We start from the raw sequence: 16,814 nt of genomic DNA, 5'->3' as shown, positions 1-16,814 counted from the left end.
CTCCTGCTCTGTAGCTGCACCCCTTCCAGCTCAGTCTGGCCAGTGGGCTGTCTGCATTGGTTCCTGAAGGCCCCTAATCTCTCAGCCCCTGGAGCACCCTATGGGCCCATGCCCTGGCCTCAGGGCAATGAACATTTACAAAAGAATCTAAACAAACTGAAAAAGGGACAGGGAGTTAACTCTCTCCCCTCCTGACTCACATGTACTGTGTGTGCATCAATGATTACTGCTGCAGCGTCCTCTCTGGATCCCATGCTGGGCATTGCTCTCACCGCCCTGCGCCAGTCCCAGCCACACAGGTAAGTGGCCGACAAAGCACGTGGACGGTTTCTTTCCTGGCTGTCAGTTCCCCACCATCGTTCCTGCAGCCAGTAAGTTTTTTTCCTCCTGGGGCTTTTGGGGTTGTTCCCCTTGGGCCACAAGGTTCTCCCACCACAGTCCTTGCCACAGGAAAGGGGTTTCTACCCCTTCTCTCTCATTGCTCTACAACACATACACCAACCAGTTCCCCTGAAACACAAGTTACTATACTACATACAATAATGTTTTACAAGCAAGTTCCAGAGGAAAGAGCTAAGAGACTGGCACAGAATCTTTGTACGTAAGGTCCCTGTTAAAATACAGGAAACTTCCCTTAAACTCTGACATCCAAACATTTTTTTTCCTTCCAGGTCTCCTTTTTCATATTGTATATCTTGTATATATGTATATGCAACACTTTGTATACTTGTAGACAAATGTTCCAATTTGGGGGCTGATGGCAAGACAAAGTTGTTAGAAGTTAATGAAATTTGGATTGTAACAGCAAATTTATAAATCAGACTCTTTTGCCCCTACTAAATAAAAAATGATAATCTTACTCACTCTCCGTGTGTGTGACATTTCAACATTCTACCAAATAACAGTTCTTCAACTGGAGAGATAAGAATGTGTTATGGAGAAATCTGTTTATTTTCTCTGTTAGTTTGGGTTTTTTTATTTCTATTTTGTAAATTGGTCATTTTTTTCTTTGCCATCTCATCTGTATAATTGAAACGTTCTTCAGCTATCATTGTATCAAAGAGGAGGATGACAAATTTACTACTGTTCTGGCTCATTTCATCTCCTTTCAAGTCCCCTTGGGGAAAATTTACTTCTTAGTATGTGAATCATTCCCTTTTATTGTCCATATTCCCTCCCCATTGTAACAACATCTGCCTTCAGTAAAATGAAGTTTGCTTACGTAAGTTCTTTAGGCTTTTTTAAGAGAGAGAGCAAGCAAGCGAGCGTGAGCATAAGTGAGTGCGAGCAAGCAAGAGTGAGCAAGAGGGAGAGAGCACAAGAGCATGAGTGAGAGTGGGAACAAACCAGAATGAGCGGGAGAGCGAGAAAGAGTGGGAGAGAGCAGGAGAGAGCTGCTCTTTCTCAGACAGAGTGGGAGAGAAAGAGGGAGCGAGAGAAAGAGCCAGAGAGAAACTACCCAACATTGCTGATGCTGCCCCAGCTAACCATGGGGCTGGGGGAGCTCCAAAGCTGCTCCTGCCCTGCTTCAGATAGGCTGCGCAGGAAGCCAGGCTCAGCTGGGGACAGTGGCAGTAGCAGACAGAAGAACAACTTTTCATCACTTTCTCTTAATGGAAAACCAACCAGTCCGAAGGACCTGAAACATCCATATCCTTCGAGTTACAGCTACTAAAAAGGCCATTTCTATGGAGAGATACTACAGAGACCAAAGATGTTGTGGCTAAAAAGAAGGTTCCATTAACACGGCTAAAGTTGCACCATAATCCCAGGAAGGTCACAGATGGAGAAGACACGCGAATAAGGCCAAGCAATCTCCAAAAAGAAAACTGTAGTGTGGCCCTTCACAGGAGGATGGTGGCCTGGTACTACTGTTGCATGTATCCTTATGAAGCTGATGAATATCCTCAAATGATTTATAAAAAATAGACAGTTCAGAATATCATGAATCAGGGATTTTAAATAGAGGTGCACTGAAACATCAGTCCCATATCAGATTGGCACTAATATAAAGAAAACTGCCAGTATCAGCAATTGACAGTACTGCTGCTGCCTGCCCCCAGCTCAGCCCAGCCCAGCCCAGCCCAGCCCCCTGCCGGGAAGAGCTCAGTGCAGCCCTGGCTCCAGCCTGCAGTGGCAGCCTGCCCTCACCCTGAACACAGATCCGAGGGCATACACTCCCCATGCCTTCCTGGGCTTCGCACAGTGGCAGGAGTTGCCACCCCCCTCCCCACACACCCTGAACTAGCCACTCGCAGCTCCATCCCGTGTCCCGCCCCACCCGGGCACCACCTGCCCCTGCCCCAGCCCCACTCCCTCCCTCACCATGGGGCCTCGATCTGCCGCCCCCCCCCCCAAACGCCCTATCCCTCCCCTCACCCCTTCCACCACAGCAGACTTAGCAGCTGGACATTGCTCTCCAAGCTGCCAGGCTGCATATTGGCAATCAGATCGGTATCAGCCGAAATGGCTTGTTAAAAATCAGCCATCGGTATCAGACCAAAAAAATCTCTATTGGTGCACCCTTAATTTTAAAGTATGCATGTTCCACAAATAGAGAACTTCTTCAATTTGGGTGCACAGGTCAGTACTTTTGACATGCACAACAGATTCTGGACTTCAGCTGAATAGTCCCTCTCAATGGTAATAGTAAGCTGATGACTGTGAAACTCAAGCTGAGCTGGGCCTACTCACAAAAGTTAAAATCTAAAATATTGATGACAATTGCATAGTGCAAAAGAATGTAAGTATGTGGCTGGACCTTTTGGAAAGAAATAAGGAAGCATCACTTCCAACTCATCTTACTATATTTATGATGGTTTTAAGCAGGCTCCTATTTGTCTGGTATGCAACTGGAATGTCTACCCTTATTTGATTAGTATAGTAAATATTTCTTTTGCAATTAACTCATATTTATGTGCAGGAAGAGACATTTTCCATATGGGCTTTGATAAGTGTCTTCTCCTGATTTATTCAGAAACCTTGCATTTATCCTGGTTGTTAATCAATTTCTTGATATGTTCCAACTTAGTAGAAATGGATAACTTCTTGTAATTCAATCAAAATTGGGACTTTCTAATGACCAATAATGAACAGTTTGATTAACAAGATTTTCCTGTTAATTATTGCTTGGGTTTCTCTCCTGATTTACACAACTACAAGAATGCTTTGAAGATGCTGAGCTAAAGGGTATAAGAGGAATAAAACAGCTAATAACGCATGCTTCAAGAATGAGAAATCATTCTGACAAGGACTGCTACCGTGCCCAGTTGATCTTCTGGTGAAAGGATCCACACCTTAGAGAAATGACAAGACAGAACACCTCTTTTGCCTGTAATTGGTGAGATACTATCACTTTTACAGCTAAATATACTGGACTTTGATTTGCTTTAGGCTCATTTAACAGGGAATACTTGTAGTAAATAAAGCCTTTCTGTCATTCATCAAATTATTTGTCGTGTCAATCCTTTAATACTAGTCCTGAGTCCCATTTCTTCACTTAACACAAGCAACTATCAATGTTGTTACAAGTAATTACCCTAGATCTGGATATAACAGTTGTTCTTTGTTCCAAAATCACGTTGGGTAATACAGCAAGGTAATAATGGGTTGAGTTGTGGAGTTCATTAGGCAGAGTACCAAAATTGGCCCTTAGTTACAACACACTATTATTCCTCCCTGTGTTCTTGAGGGAACTTGTCAGTAAGCTTCAATGTCTTACTTCAGTTAGGGTAGTTGTCCTTAGGCAACTACACTTAATTCCAGATATTTTGGGGGAGTCCCTACCATCTGAACCTTTTGTGCACTGCCACCTATTTAAAAGAACCTGATAGTCCCCTTATGCTTTGCAGAGATAAGTGCCACAGATTACAGGGATGATCAAAATATTTGATAATTGATATGGCAAGACGTTGGAGGAACAGAAAACGCTGAATGCCCAAACATGCAGCCAGCATAAGAAGAAAAAACACTAGCTTAATTATGCTGGAGAAAGATTTTTGTGGATTAATGTGGAGGAGGAATGGCTAATCACAAGCAGGCAATATGGATTTATGAAGAACAAATTGCATCAAACAAACCTGATCTCCTTCTTTGACAAAGTAACTACCTGGGTGGATAAAGGGAAGACTGTGGATATAATGTATCTGTACTTCAGCAAGGTAAGTGTCAAGGTCCCACTGACTGTCTCAAACAAACTAGAGAAACGTGGGCTGGATTAAACTACTACAAGGCAGATATATAACTGGTTCAGTAGCCACAGACCAAGGGTAATTATTAACGGGTCCATGTCAGAATGGCAGGAGGTTTTGAATGGAGTTGCACAGGGGTCTGTCCTAGGCCTGGTGCTGTTCAATGTATTTATTCATGATTTGGATGCTGGCATAGAAAACTTCTTGAGCACATTTGCAGATAACTGGGAAGGACTGTGAACACGTTGGAGGAAGCGAGTGCAATTCAGAAGGATCTCGACAGATTGGCAAGCTGGACTACAGCTAACAGGATGAAGTTCAATGCAGACAAACGCAAGGAGAAGAACAATCAAAAACACAAACATAAAGTGAGTGACATTTGGCTGGATGGCAGCTCTAAGGAGGAGGACTTGGGAGTCTTGGTAGATCAGACTCAATACGAGTTTACAGTGTGATGCAGCTACACAAAAGTTGAATGCGGTTTTGGGATGCATCAATAGAAGCATTAGGTACAAGACACAGGAAGTGATGGTGCCCCTGCTCAGCACTGGTTAGACCTCATCTGGAGTAATGTATTAAGTTCTGGGCTCCACATTTTAAAAAGGGTGAGGAGAAGTCAGAGAGTCCAGAGGCAGGGAACAAAGATGATTAAGGGTTTGGAAAGAAAGTCATATGAAAAAAGGCTGAAGGAGTTAGGCATATTCAGCTTGAGGGAAAGGCACTTAAGAGGGGACCTGACAGCAGTCTTTGAATATTGAAGGGCTGCCATAAAAAAGAAGGAAAGCACCTTTTCGCTCATGCTGTAAAGAGGAGGATGTGGACCACTGGCTTGAAGTTGCAGCAAAGTGAGTTTAGATTGGATATCAGGAAAGACTTCTTCACTGTTAGGATAGTGATGCATTGGAATAGACAGCTGAGGGAAATTACAGACTCTCCATCACCGGAGGTGTTCAAGAAGAGGTTGGACAGCCACTGGTCAGGGATGATCTAGGCATAGCTATGCTGATGTATTTCCCATGCTTCTGGGCTTTTCTGGTTGTCCTTCTCCTCTTTCTGCTGTATGTGTCAGGGAGTTTTTAAGCCTTCCCAGAGGCATTGGGTGTTGCCTGCAGCCAAGGCTGGGGACTTTAATTTGGGGTGTGCCAATGCTTCTGCTGGGACCTAAGATGGGGGTCCCTGGCTACAGAGTCTTGCCCCTCTACTCAGGGTCAGACCAATCACCATATTTGGGGTCAGGAAGGAATTTTACACTATGGTCAGATTGGTACGGACTTTGGAGGTACAGTATTTGCCTTCCTCTGTAGCAGGCAGTGGGGGGTGGGGCATGGCCCTCTACCTGTGATCTCTTGAACATATCTCAACAACCTTTTATAGAAACAGGACATTCGCTGCTGTGGTTCCCCTGCTTTACTTGTGACAAGCTAGGGTGTTAGGTCTGTGTTGTGTCAGGGTTGATGGTAATCTTATGTAGAGTTCAGATTATGGATTGTAAAAAATGGTTTAGACAGGGCTGATCCTGCCTCAAGCAGGGGCTGGACTAGATCTCTTCCAGCCCTATTTAGCTATGATTATACAATGTTATTGGACCAACTGTATGGATGGAATAGACTTAGACAAGCTTTAAAAGCAATCCAAGAAATGCAAGAAAGTTGGTCTAAGACTAGCCCCAACTGTGCAGCTGGTCCAGTAAGAGAGAATCACCCCAAAAAATCCTTGCCTTTTGTATATTCCATGGCCACAACAGCACTCCAACAGTACCATTAACTATTCAACTATAATACTATTTCTACTATATGCCTATACATAAATGGGTACCTACAGATACAACTTTGCTGGGTCCTTTTGCATGTGCAGATATATATAGATACCCATATATCCAATAAACAAGACCAGTAAAATCGCACTGTGCAGAAAAGCAGATATTGTCAGAGTTCCATTTGGCAACCATGGGCATCAAATACACGCTAAGGGAGGGCTGTGCTTGGCCACAACAAATATTTCTAGGCAAAGGAATAACAATGCATGTGTCTGGAGCATGTGTGCATCAGAAGGAGAATCCATAGGGAGAGCCAGTTGAGGAATAACAGAATTTGAGTCAAAGCTAACATATTTATTAAGAAGGCCCAAGTTTGAGAGTTCACTGGACTAATTAGAAGGCAGACTGTTGAACAGAACTGTGAACAACAGTCAACTGCACCTGTATATTGGCCACTAGCATATAGGGAAGTAGGTCACAACAAAAATGAGTTACAGAACTGTCCTCTCCAAATCTAACAGCAAGATGGCAGTTCTGACGAGTGACTGACAATGTATTAACACACACACAAGGATTATATTGCAACTGCAAACTGTAGCAAGTAAAAGGTATTACACGTCTGCTGGGTTACATTTGGAACACACCATAAAAATATATCAAGTGTATATTATTTCCAACCACTACAATGCATGTATGGTTACGATGATTCTTCCAAAGAGTGGAATAGCACAGAACTGAATATAAGCCGCACTCTAAATAACAGATACAGAACAGTTTCCATGGAGAAACTGAACTCAGTAAAGGTCTGTCACTGTAATCTGTGCTCAGTTGTCATTTTATTGGAAGTATAATGGGGTCAGGCATTTAAAACAATGGACTATCATACAAGCCACTAATATTCAAAATACCAACGAGGGAAAAATCTGCATTCAGATGATGAGACTTAATCAGGCAAATAGATGCAATGGGTGCAGTTTGTGCTTGCAGCTGGACAAACACCAGGAGTTTTATGGCTATGGTGCAGCCAGTAGAAAAGGCTAATCTGAGCCCAAATAAGACAAAGCATTTGGAAATGATTTGTATAAAGGAAACACTCAACCAAGAGTTAATGACAAAACTATGTCACATTGCATATGCAGGCCTTGCTGGAGCATGGATTAAGACTAACACTGAGTGGTGCACATACAAATCATACGGAGACCCTGCTAACTGCCTGAACCAAAGTAGGCCCCAATGAATGCAAAACTAGGCATATCATACATGACTTGCACAGATGTGCTGGGAAGGTAGCTTGTTCATTTCAGAAATGTTTCCAAAGCCAATGGATACCAAATGAATTGATAAAACTAGTATAGACCACCAGAACTAAGATGAGTGACCTGGCAAACAGGTATCCCTATCTAATGAGCAGAGTACACTAACTGGTAAGTAGAATGTGGATATCACCTAAAGATGTTTTAGTAATTGGTGAGACCTGGGACATGCATGCCTTAAACAAAGTTGTTCTGACTGGAGTATTAACAGGGGTGCAAGAACCCTTAATACTTGTACTGGGCTTAGGGGGTTACGTTCATGCTTGTACCGCTCCTTTAAATGACACAGCTAGCACCATGGACTGGCTGGTCATGGATGTTAGTATCTAGGTTTGTTTGTAGACAGTAATCCTGACCAAATTCTTTGTCACTAAGATCCAAAGCCTACAGTCATTTTCTTGTATCAAGGGTGTGGAGAAGCTTGAGAGAGTCCAGAGGAGAGCCACACATGATTAGAAGTCAAGAGAGCAGGTCTTATGAGGAAAGGCTGAGAGGCATGGCACTTGTCAGCCTGGAGAAGCAAAGGCTCAGGGGGGATTTGGTGGCAGCCTATAAGTATATAAGGGGTGTGCATCAGGAACTGCGAGAACATCTGATCACCTGGGCACCCCAAGGGAAGACAAAGTCTTACAGTCACAAACTGCTGGAAGACTGTTTTAGACTGGACATAAGAAAAACTTCTTTACCATCCGAGTCTCCAGAGTCTGCAACAGACTCCCCCAGAAGTGATGCAAGCACCTACTCTGGACACCTTTATGAAATGCTTGGGTGCTTATCCTGCTCGGATGATCTGACCCCAGCTGACTTCCAGCTCCTTGGGCAGGGGGCTGAAATGGATGATCTCATGAGGTCCCTTCCAGCCCTAATGTCTATGAACTCTATGAAGTTGTTATGGGCAGTACACCACAGAGAGTACCCTGATGGCATGCACACAGACAAGCGAAACTGAGGGAGCTTGAGACAAAGGAGAACCCCTAAACAACACTAAAGGAGTCCGATAATACTGATGGAGTCCACCCTACAACACTGACAATACCATTATGATTTTAGTAAGTGACACACTGCCCTCTCATAGGATTGCCAGCTGAGGAGATGGTAAACAGCTCAAAGTGGGTATTCCTCTATTCCCCTCCTCTTAGATCCCCATAGAATTTAATAAAGTTTAAAACACATATAAGTTTAGGAAAAGAAACAGAGAAACATGTACAGAAATAAGAAAATCTATGATAGAGATAGCTGTGTTAAAGAGGTAAAAGTGTAAAACCAGAAAAGGCAGAATTTCACAGGCTAATGGGATATCCATTAAATGGTTAAAGCAATATGCTGTGAAGTTAGCATAAAGAGTCACTGCAGCTACAGATGATGTTGATGGGCTCACAAAAATGAAAGTTGTCAGAAAAAACCATAGCAGCTGAAGATAAAAGCGACACAGAAAAGCTCACACTAACATTGGAACAGTGGAATTACAAGCCCTGCTGGCAGGTCGTGGGGCAGCAGAGACATAACGTTACAAGAAATGCAAAATCAGAAAAGTGAGTGACAGTGCGCATGAACTCCAACTGCAGCTCAGACAGTGGGTGGCACAGGGTGCTGGATGTATCCATTGTGGTTGAGGCCTGTTTTCAAAAAGCAAGAAATCAAGGTGTGGGCAGATATAAAGATGTCAAAAAGGATAGTAAAGGGATTCAAGCTGCACAGTTGGTGAACAAGAATAAAAATCCTAGGGAAGAGATAGAGAAGCTGCAGCCACAGCTGCAGGCACATCAGAGAAGTAGAAATAGAAAATAAGAACGTGAAAGAGGAACCTGTGAGAGTAGCAGCTTTTACCTCTGACCTTGATCCCAGTGCAAATGGGTAGACAGTTCTCCCCAAGATTTGGGATGCATCTAGAATGCACTGTTCCAATGCTAGTGTAAGCTTTTCTGTACATGTTTGGGAACCCCCATGTTTGCACTCAAGTCAGGGATGAGCTTGTAGTTGTGGATTTTTAAAATGATAAATTCACAGACGTTTTTCCCTCTAGTTACCAAAGTAAGAGCATAATTGTAATTCCTATGGCCTTGGCAACACAAACTGTGAAGGCAATTAAACAAAAAAAGCCACCTCCCACACCTGAAGGAATGTTTTGGTGGAGTAAGATGGAAAAATTGTGAGTTTTTAATTAGTTGTTCAAAGTGGTTTCCCTTCAAATTAAATAGTTTTCAGGTTAACATCATTGATTTTTGGCATTTGTTTATGAGCCCTGAACCTCAGTACTGCACACCTTTTGTGTTCTAAGGAACAAGATCCTGTTCTGCCTCTAGGTTATTACAATTCCCCCACAGTATTTCACACTGCAGTGAGGGAAATGTTTGAAAACAAAAAACTGTTACAAACAGGAAAGATTGTGATGCATCTGGATGACAGTCTAGTGGCAAGTAAAACGGCAAATGAGCATAAGGAGTTGATGTACAGGTCCTGCCTGAGGACCAACTTAAACTTCAATCCATCAGTCACAGATCAAATAGAAAAAAAGTACAGTATTTGGGAATCAAACTCAGTGCAAAATGATGGTAAAGCTCTAAAAAAGACATGGAGTGTATTGTAAAGTAACCCATGTGACAAATACTAAATTGTCATAATCATTCATCAATACCTTGGACTCGCATATTTTTGACACAAATTCATCGTACGATATACAAATAAGAGAGAACCACAAACAAGTTGCTTAAAATACCTCAATGAACAGACGCACACAAAAAGCAACAAACAAAGGGAAATTGAAAAAGAGCTCTGATGGAGGTTTCTATATTAGCTACTTCATACAATGATTTTTCTTTTTTCATGTATTACAGCAAATAAAGTTTTTGTATTATCAGGATGACCATGCAGGATATTGGAACAAAGGAAAAGCTGCTTACTATGGCTGAGCTTTAACAGCTCCAGAACTTAAACTGGAATGCTATAAGCAAACTGCTCTTGCAGCATACTAAACCTTATACAAAGCAAAAACTACTACGGGGACCAGCCGCCAAGTTGCAATCAGAAGCCATCAAGTGTTAGAAAAATGGCTCAGGAAAATCTGTCTAAAAGCCGTACATGCATATAACGTGCTTGGTGCTGGGGCAGCAAAGCCACCTCTCCTGGCCAACACCTATGCCCCACTTTGTTGCCTCTTTTGGCTCTGCAAATTCCCACCCTGTTATCTTGCCTGCCACCCCTTGGTGTTGTAAGTGACAGGGAGGCTGCCCCTAAAAGGCAAAAGGGGGTTTTGGATGGTAGTCCTTTGTCTAGGCTGAGGCCCTCCCTGGCCTTATCCCACTTTACCCTGGCTGAGCCCCTCTGACTGGGGTCCCCTGTCCCAGGACCCAGCTCTGGCCCTCATGGGCTCTGGGCTCCTCAGCCCCTAGGTCTTGCCCATGGGCTTGTCTTTGCCATCTTTCATCTATACCCTTTGCCAGACAGTAACAGCCTTTCTGCAGGGCATGGTATACTGCACCCCCACACGCCCTGGATCACAGCACCAGAAAGGGCTCTACACTGAGGGCCTCTGTTATATCCTTGTGGCCTCCAATCTGCCCCTTTTATCCACTCCCGTTCCTCCAGTTTAAACAAAAACCTAAAAGCATGAGCATCCACTCCCAAAATAAAGGGCTCCCCTCCAAGGGTTCACCTTGCCCTGCAGAAGCCTTCCCCCAAAGGCTCAAGGCACTTAACTTGTTTTGGTTTGGGATGCAGGCTTCCTTTCAGTTCCCCTGCAGTTCAGAGTCCTTCCTCTGGGCCACCTGGCCTGGCTCTCTCCTAGATCTCTGCTTCCTGCCACTCCCATGGTCAGACTGCCCCCCCAGCTCAGGCCTTGTGCTTGTAAGTTTTTTCCTGGGTCACCTGACCCTTCACTTCTGCCCCAGGCCTGTCAGCCACTGCTCACACCTGGGATGAGCACCCATTTTATTCCACAACCCTGCGCCTACATTATGATTAGCCTGTCCCAGGGACTGGGGAAGGCCAATTATCCCTGGGCTCTTTCTCCCCTTTAGTAATGGGGTGGGGGCCCCATTACAGCATTGAGTAATACTTCACTGTGGTTCTTTGTCCTCATGACAAATAACGTGCAAGTAATAACTCTAAAAGAACCTAAAATATCCATTTGGGGTCTTACCTTAAATGTCAAAAGCACGTTTGTAAACCATAAATCCATGTAAAGGTGCACTCCATTTTTAAAGCTATACCCTTTCAGCAAGTTCTGGGAAAACAATTTGATTTATGGATGGTAGCTCATATTACACAGAAGGAAAGAGTTACAGGAGGTGTTGGCATGTGTGTAACAAGAAAAATGCAGGTCCAAGATTCTTTCCAGTTTAGGCTAGAAACAAGATGAACTCAGATGGCAGAAGTAGCAGCTGTTATAACAAATAATGAAAGGAAAGGAGACTGAGATGATCTTTGCCACAGGTTCAGATTTTCCATACAGAGGTCTACATAAGATTTGCATATACATTGACCAGTGGTTGTATTAATCCACACTTCAGAAAGGCCTACAGCATATAGCATCAAAGTATTTGCAAGAGGATTGAGAACAGAACGGGACTGCATGAAACTGGAGACAGTTTACCCAAACTGTAAACCATTAATGAAAAAACAACCATCACACCAAAGTAATTTAAAAGTGGAGTCCTAAGTAAGGTTTGAGACCTAGGAAACAAATCCTGAAGTCATTAACACAAAAAGAATATCAATTCAACTAGGTGAAACATACACGTCTGTAATAAATCACACCGTAGATAAAACTGCACTGTACCACATCACAGCATCCCAGTGTGTAACAGGGATCCTCCTTGGATAACAGAGACTGGTTTGCAATTACTACTTAAATATAGTTTAGGGGATGGGCAGGAAATAAATTGTCATGACTTAGATATCTATTTTTCACTGAATACATGCTGTAGTTTGGTTACAGGAAGTGTCAGACCTAATTACTGCATAGGAAAACCAAAGCTAAGAGCTTCTGAGGCTAGAACTGTAGGTTAATTTCCATTTTGCAGCCAGAGACATTTTTCCAAATTCCTCCGGAGAGATTCTCAGGTGAAAAGGGAAACGATTCCCAATGGGCTGAGGCATCTGTTTTGGAAAAGTACTTCAACACATGAATGCAGTCCTCAGTCCAACTAATTCAATTCACTGGGGAATGAATAGCTATGGAAGGGAAATGAGGTTACACAAGCATAAAGTGAGAGCAGAACTCGGTTGCATCCATCCATCTTCTTTCATGTTATATTTAGACTGTACCATTTCCAGGCACAAGTGGGTGTACATACATAATTTCTCCACAGCCATTAAATAGCATAATGTAGCCCCGATCAGCACTGGGACCTCCAAAATTGCCGTAACATCTACAAAAGAGGCCTTAAGTAAATAAATACCTGTGCCCCACAAGACAGGACTAATTGTTCTTTCATTCAATGACGAATTCTCTAGGACAGCAATTCTGAACCTTTTTCATTCGACATACCCCCTGGTCTCAGAGTGAGACTTCACGTACCCCCTAGAAGTGATGTTTCCGGTACAAGGTTGAGACATGGAGCAGGAGTAGGATATCTGGTTTCCATGTGCATGTGCCTTTTATGGCAGTAAAACCCCAGCAATTTCAAACTGTCAAGACTTTTTTTTTAGGCCCTTCAACCTGTGTTAGACAATGTATGACATCTCACATACCCCCTGATGAGGCTTCACGTACCCCAGTTCAGAACCGCTGCTCTAGAACATTTTCTCTGACCAGCTTGAGGAATATCTTTAAACTATTTCCTATGTCCTACAATTCAGATGCCACATTAAAACAAACACCAGATATATTTGTTATTTGTTATGAAATCTATGTTTTCCTCTCAAGGTACAAGAATTAGCACTATCCCTGCTTCTATGTTTAAATTACACATCAGGAGCATTCTATACTTACATGAAACCAACACAGATCAAAGATCACATTAACATCCTAAAGACTGACGTTCACTACCCTCAACACTGTTAGAAATTGTGCAAAAGCAGCAACCTTCCACCACAGAACACTACCACAACCATTTCAGCCCCAATTTGAGGATAAGACCTTAGAATAAAAAGAGGACTTCAGTCTTTAGGTCTAGTTATTCCCTGGACATGTCTGGGTGTGTCTGTAGGGCAGAATATCAAGTGCCGGTGATTTTGATGACCCAGACATTTGCTCACATCCCCATCCCCATAGTGTAGCATTTCCAAGCAAGAAAGGAACAGATGAATGCAGCGGTGGGGGACAGAATATTAGGACATCACTTTATGTGACGAGGCTTGAGAAAACATTTTTCCTCATGAAAATGAGTATTCTTTACACTTCAGTATGACAATCATCGTTGCACAAGTCATTTTGCTGGGAGTTCTCTAAATTCCTAGAGACAGTTACAATTTGCTTGGTTACTTCTGCTATCTGTTCTTCTCACAAAAATAGTAGACAGAAAATCATCAGTAGCATATTGGGTATTTTTAAAATTAATGTTAATGTTTTGATGCTTTTAATCCATATTAAAATGCAAACATATTCAACATTCTATATTAAACGCATGCATAAAGCTCAACTATCCTTCAGATGAATGAACCATGCAGCAGAGATAAGCAGTAAACATTAAATAAATAAGGTTAGCATTTGTTTAAATGACAGTTGCTTAAATAAAACTGATCGTAACTTGATTAAGAGACTTATCCAATACCACCAAGTGAAAGATGACTCTACACACATGGGCATAAGCATATATAAAGTGCATGCAGAATATTTTATAGAAAGTAATAACTTTAAATGCCTCATTGTGTCTGCCACTGTTTTGTTCAAACTCTCCCCTCTACAGAACGCCATTATGAGCACATCACGTTTCATATATTTTCAGTTTTTCTTGCTAAGATGGCAACTTTCTGTTGCCATTCCCGGTCCTTTAGAACCTCTCTTTAAAGACACAGAGGGTGAGATGAGGTAAAGCAGTACTCCTGAGGTTTCTCTCCTCTCACTTGCTTGGACACAAGTTTGAGCAAAAGTTCTAACATATTTATTATAGCCTTATTCCATATTCCTGTTTGAATATTACATTTATTTAGAACCAACTCATAGTATGTAACTTCTGAAGACTTCTTGAGAAATCCACATATTATTTTAGTATATTGTTATAGTATCAATCATATACTCATTAGCACTGATAGCAAATGGATGTAGCAGGTGGCAACACTTAAAGTTGCATGCCAGAAAACTAATGCCCTACTTTGCACTTAACAGGCTTTAAAATCAATTTTACTGGGACATCTCAGACCTTTTCCTGGATAAAATATGGATAGCGGAATGCTGCATCTTAATTTTTATGTGCATTAGGATGAAATTAAAGTGCAAAGGCAAACCTTGAAGTGCTTGATATACTGTAAGAAGCTATGAAACTTTACATTAAAGTTTTAAAGTGTCTAAATGCATGATTCTATACTGTACCATACAGCAATTACAGTACCACTGCAGTGCATAGAGAAACATTAGATAGTAATTTTTTCCCTCAATATTCAGCATACATTTCTTCTTTAGTTATTCATTTCAAGCCTCTCTCACAGATTCATATACCACACTGAATAATTCCTCACCCTCTCTGGTATTCATCCAGCAGAAATTTAACAGGTCATATATCATTGTTTAGCTTATTCAGCTCTATAAGTCTTCCCTCCTATATCAACCCCTACAGCACCTAATCCAGTTGCTGCACTCTGATTGAACTCCCTTCAGTTTGTCAATCTTGCTGGTGCAGTGGGGCCCAGAACCAAAAACCAGACACACAGAAAAGGGTAATTTGTTACCAGCCCCAAGCTGTGGTGTTTTTTCAGCTTCAAGTCATACTATTTTTTTCTTACAGGCTCCTAAAATTCATTTCTAATGTGTTGTTCCATACAGGGATGCCCCACATCTATTGCAAAATGAACAGGGATGGCATGCTCAGCTTGGAGCACTTCTTCAGATGATACAATGACTAAGAGCTTTATTCTTCCATGTAGCATGCATTGTAACTTACTGTGGTACCTAGAAATGTGCAGAACTAAGCACAAGTAGTCCTGTCAATGTCATCAGGACCATTCACACATGTAAATGATAAGCACACAGAGAGTATTTCTAGGATCAAGGCCCTAAGCTTGACAACATAGCATTTTTGGAGTAGCCTAAAACCGAATAAGCTTATCACCTGCTGACAGTCTCAATGATACACTTATGGCAGGGGAGCAGTTGTATTCAATATCTACACACTTGCTTGCTACTCTCAGTATGAGACAGTGGCATCTCCAGGTAACCCCAATGTCAATCTCATTGCCCACTGATCTTCTTTCATTTACAACCTCTTTCATTTGCTGGCAATAGAGGTCCAAGTCACTTACCAAGATGGCCAATTTTCTTCCCTCACCTGCCTACCTTTCCAGCAAAGTAAGATAATTAAACTGGGGAAACTGCATTGGTGGGAGAAGACCAAGCAATCAAGCTCAGTGGAGGCCTATCTTATTATCATTCCTTGGTTTCCAGCATTCCCATGAGTAGGGCCTGCTCTTTTACAGGGTGCACTGGGTTGACTTTCCCAAAGTGAATCAGTTTATATTCCCTCTACATCCCATCTCATTTTTTTTCTTTTCATATTTCTTATCTCCCTCAACCTGTACAAAATGTTTCTTTGCCCATCAACATAATGAGGAAGTAGGTCCTAAAAGGCTACTTGCTGGAGAAAGGGCGGGGGGTGAACGGCACAGCACAGCTATGGCTTGAAACTTGCTCCAAAGCAGCCCATTGAAATTTGACATGCATTGGGTTACATGGAAACATGCACACCTGAATCTGTGAATAGATTTTAAAAACTTAGTATAGCTGTTAAAAACTACTACTTAACTTGTTTTGGCCTTCCTTTAAAGCCAGTCTAGTTTAACCATCCAAGAGCTGCTGCAGTAAAGGGAGCTTCCTCTCACACACTGACAATTCAATTAGCAAATTTTCCTAATTCTGCCATTATACACAAGAAGTTTCTCAGAAACAAACAAATGATTTTCTATAACACAGTTCAGCAAATAAACTAATGGCAGAGTTACATCAGCTTGTAGGCAGGTTCCAGTATGTTTTCATTTTATGCAAAATCCCTCTATGTCAATAGCGCTCAAACTTTCTGCCTGGCAGTCCATATATGGGCCGGATCCAGCTGGTGGTCCTGATCCAGTGCCCAGAGAAGATGCAGCAGGGCCTCATTCAGCAACACAAAGTGGGGTGAGGGGCAGCCTGGCCCCAAGCCAGCCCCACAAGGGAAGGGGGCTTGACCTGGCCCTGCAGAGGGGGGAAAGGGGCTTGATGCAGCCCCAACCTGGCCCCACATTTGGAGGAGGAGGGGAGGGAAGGACTAGCCTCTATCTAGCCTTGTGGAGAATAGGGAAGTGGCCACAGGGCTTGGGATCTGGGAATTTGGTAGTGGCGGGGGGAATCATAATGAAAGCCACTGCTCCCACTGCCAAATTTATTGACCTGCTGGAGCGCCATGAGACAGATGCTATGGCTATGCA

General features: G+C 42.5%; 1 protein-coding gene across 7 annotated transcripts in view; it reads right to left on the bottom strand.

The window, feature by feature from the left end:
* The window catches only part of PNPLA7 (patatin like phospholipase domain containing 7), a 280,484-nt gene that overhangs the window by 110,296 nt on the left and 153,374 nt on the right, over positions 1–16,814 (bottom strand). The window lies entirely within an intron of this gene.

The sequence above is a fragment of the Alligator mississippiensis genome, chromosome 12, assembly GCF_030867095.1.
Source record: "Alligator mississippiensis isolate rAllMis1 chromosome 12, rAllMis1, whole genome shotgun sequence".
In the NCBI taxonomy this organism is placed as follows: Eukaryota; Metazoa; Chordata; order Crocodylia; family Alligatoridae; genus Alligator; species Alligator mississippiensis.
Note: the sequence above shows the minus strand (reverse complement) of the source record. Positions and strands in the feature narration are given on the sequence as shown.